This window comes from Bidens hawaiensis, unplaced genomic scaffold (assembly GCF_021521415.1).
Source record: "Bidens hawaiensis isolate Kalapana, Puna unplaced genomic scaffold, B.hawaiensis_p1.1 tig00001721_1, whole genome shotgun sequence".
Classification (NCBI taxonomy): Eukaryota; Viridiplantae; Streptophyta; class Magnoliopsida; order Asterales; family Asteraceae; genus Bidens; species Bidens hawaiensis.
In genome coordinates, this window is record NW_027491098.1 from 2,986,737 (window position 1) to 2,991,149 (window position 4,413).

Here is a 4,413-nt window from a genome sequence, read left to right on the forward strand (position 1 = left end):
AGCAAATACACGTATCTAGTAAAATCTCACGAATAGCAGGGCTATTGGTCGGGTCTGGGGAAGGTGAGATAGAGAGGCTATTCTCTCTGAGACCCTGACTCTAAAATCCTTTTATTTTATGTGTACAATATAGTATTTCAAATGGCATAAAATGTAGGTAATAGGATCAAAGCAATAACCATATAAAAGTATTAATAATGACAGTAGTAAACTACCAGCAGGTAATGCGAGTAATGTCAGTCATTAAGGTTATAACTTCAACATATACAATATAGTATTGTGGCATGTTGTCATTGTTTGTACTTGCAGGCATAAATCACTTCTTCGAATTCTATGTTTTAGAATTAGTCTTATTAAACAAAAATATACCAATGATGAAACCCAATGTGGCAAATCAGCAGAGATACAAGAAGACAATGTGACAAGAACAATATGAATAAAAAAGTATGAAGACGATACAAACACAAACAGATAAAACAAAGAAAATGATACAAACTGAGTAAGCCTGCTACAAGAATCTAAAAGGCGGACAAACTTGACCTTAGTTATAAAAATGGCAATAGATATGAATACATACAACATATAATAAAAATAGAGATGGGGAAACCACATGTTGTACTTGTACCTTATCCAGCCCAAGGTCATGTCATCCCGATGATGGGCTTATGCACCGGATGGTCGAGCATGGTGTCAAAGTGACATTTGTTAACACAGATTTCACTCACAACCTGGTCACTAATGCAGCGTCCAATGATGAGCGTGTTAATGATTTAGTAAGTCTTGTTTCACTTCCGGATGGCGTGGAAGCTGCAGAAGATAGGAACGATTTTGGTAAGCTAACGGATACAATATTCCAAGTCATGCCTGCAAAGCTTGAAGATCTCATTGAAAAGATTAATGGAAGTAATAGTGATAATGTTACATGCATTGTTGCTGACCACTGTATGGGCTGGGCCTTTGGAGTCGCCGAGAAAATGAATATAAGAAGAGCAGCCTTCTGGCCTGCATCCGCTGCAATCATGGCAACATTATTTAGCATCCCCAAGTTAATCGAAGATGGAATCATTAACACCAAGGGTGAACTTCATTTGAAAAAAAAAATAATTCAAGAAAGTAAATGATGATCGGAAGTGATCACTAAGCCTGGCAAAACGGGTGGTGAGGGTCGGATTGGGTAACGGGTCAAGAAAAGTCTTTTCAAAAAGTATCAATATGTTGGGGACGGTGACGACAAAACAGTTTCCGTGGGTGGCGTTGACTCATTGGGGCCCGTTTTAAGTTAGCAAGCTTTATAAAATTGACTAGTTTTGATCCATTGTATAATTTGAGTAGGGCTGTAAACAAGTCGAGACGAGATGATGCTCAAACCAGGGTGGGCCCGTGCTCGTTTACTAACTCCTGGCTCGTGGAGCCGGCTCATTTATTTTTAATCTTTTTTCTTTAAGTTTTTAAAGTTATTTCCATTTACACAAATTTATATAGCATAATAGTTTACATAGACATAATGCAGAGTTTACTTTTAAACAAACCAAACGAGAAATTTCAATGTTTTTTATTATTCATTATAATTTTTTTTTAACTATCAATTTGAATGTGAATTTTTTTTTAATAAAAACCGATTTTATATATAATTTACTATAAAACGATTACAATAAAGTGGCAGGCAAACGGGCAACAAGCTGCGCCGCAACCCCCTTTTGAATAGCAAAACCAATCCTGCTAAAACGAAGCTTTGGGACCTAGAAGCTGAAGAGGTTCCGAGTACGACGCGCTGAACCCTACTCAAAAAGTACGACGCGCTGAACCATTATAAATGTCATATGGCTTTAACTTACAAATACACACACACACACATACATTTGGTCTTGCACTTAAACAAGACAATGAGCAAGCCAACAAGCCAGCTAACAAGCGAGCCATGAGCCTAGCTGACTTGACTCTGGCATGGCTTGTTTACAAACGAGCCTTAAATTTGAGTAATCCAAATTGACCCTTTGTATAATTTCAGTTGACCCAAATCGACCCAAACTATTTTTGGAAAGATGGTCCGTGATTGACACCCCTGTCGATTGCAGGTACTCCCGTGAAAAAGGAGATGCTTCATCTAGCACCAACCATGCCCGCAATAAACCCTGCACACTTCTCATGGGTCTGCATTGGTGACCTAAAGACACAAAATGATCTTTTTAATTTGATGGTAAAAGCAAATGAGTTTATAAAACTCGTAGATCGCATTATTTGCAATTCAGCTTACGAGCTAGAGCCTGCAACATTAACCACATTACCCAAGATCACACCAATAGGCCCCTTATTAGCAAGCAACAGACTAGCCAAACAAACCGGCTACTTCTGGAAAGAGGACTCGACATGCCTCGCATGGCTCGATCGACAACCAGCCCGCTCAGTCATCTATGTTGCATTTGGCAGCTTCATACTTATGGACCCTAACCAGTTTCATGAACTAGCACTAGGACTTGAACTGACCAACAGACCGTTTCTGTGGGTTGTACGCGATGACATGGTTGGAGAGATGAATAATAACTACCTAACAGAATATATGAATAGAACGCATGATCGTGGGCGGATAGTTAGTTGGGCGCCTCAACTACAGGTTTTGAGCCATCCTTCCGTGGCTTGTTTTGTGAGCCATTGTGGTTGGAACTCGGTTTTGGAAGGTGTCAGTAGTGGCATACCGTTTATGTGCTGGCCTTACTTTGCTGATCAGTTTATTAACGAAAGATACATTTGTGAAGTTTGGAATACTGGATTTGAGTTACAAAAGGATGAAAGTGGTATTGTTTCAAGAGAAGAAATCAAGAATAAAATCGAGCGGCTTTTGGAAAACAAGGAATGTGAATTTAGAGCTACTGATCTTAAAGGAAAGGTTAAAGTTGCTGTTAGCAAAGGTGGTCATTCTGATATAAATCTCAACAGTTTCATTGACTGGATACATGAATGAGATGCATGGTTTGAGTAATCATTCTAATAATAAATGGAGGATCACTCTAGTTAAGTTATAAGGTAGCAGTGTGCAATGGGCTCTATGATCCATAAATTGAAAAGAAACGGTGTTAGATAGAAATAAGTTAATTTGTTATTTATGTGTCATTTTTGGCATTGACTGATCCATAAATATAACTTTTTTTTTTGAATGGCCGGATTATATTAAAACACGAGGACACTAGCAAGTAACTAACCCAAAAAACATACAAACACCAATACAACAATCACACCACTTCGCACACCTATTTACAAGATTAAATTAAAAGCGAAAATTACACCATTCTTAGAATTACCATTACTTGGAGAGATTCACCTTTAGAGGTATCCAAACCTGTTTAGGTTGTCATAGTACTCTATGATGCACGGATACGACAAGGACCCGGTGGGTACGCCGGCGAAACGTTTCCCGGTCATTTCGGAAAATCGGTAATGGAAACGTTTCCTGAGATATTTAGGGTTTTATTCTTATTTTAAATTCCTAAAATACAATTATAAATATAAATCAATACGTGAGAAGCCGACAACAGGGATGTTAAAGAGTTCAAAGGAATTCGTCGTACATCAATTCTCAAAAATCACAATTAATCCATCATCTTTTCATTATCAGTTCTCGTATTCTCTCAATTATACATTCAATAATCATCATCAGTATTATACTAGACGAACCGAGTTTAAAACGATTCAAGTTTTGATAAATGATACTCCGTTCGTCCCAATAAAAGTGTTCACATTTTCTTTTTTACTTTTCACATTACAAGTGTCCATTTTCAAAATTTATTAGACAATTTCCAAATTTACCCTTAAACACACACAACTAACATTAATAAACAATATTGATGGACCACTTTTCAAGTGCATTATTGTCATTTGGTAAGAAAAAAAAAAGTAATCATTCAATCCACCTTAACTTTGTGTTTTTCAAACATAGACACTTATAATGGGACGGAGGGGTTAATTAATTACCTACGGTTGATGTAGTTTTTTTTAGTATACATTTTATATCAATATAAATCTATTTTGGACTTTGTGTTAAGATATATGTATATTTTTTATATTTTTTTTGTTTGTTGTACCCCTGTGTACCCGTATCTTGAATTTTTGATCTTACTGTTTCATGCACTCGTAACATCCCTGTATCCTGGTCCCGTACCTATTTGGTGCTACTTAGCCACTTAGGTAGTGCATACCAATAGTAGTATGCATGAGCTAGTTGTAAACATGTCGCTATTATCATGGCCTCATTTCCATTCATCCTTTTCTTTATTATTAGTTGATTGTAAAAACAAAAATTGCATTAAAATTAGTAATTAACTTTACACGTATAATAATAGCAGCCATTGCCAGGGACATCCCAAGCACCGTCTAATACGTCACAGATAGTCATATCCGTGGCTTATAGGGTACATGTGA

General features: G+C 37.0%; 1 pseudogene; it reads left to right on the forward strand.

Moving 5' to 3' along the window:
* The first annotated feature begins 235 nt into the window (after window positions 1-235).
* LOC143595489 (UDP-glycosyltransferase 83A1-like) lies at window positions 236-2,970 on the forward strand (annotated as a pseudogene).
* The last annotated feature ends 1,443 nt before the right edge of the window (window positions 2,971-4,413 follow it).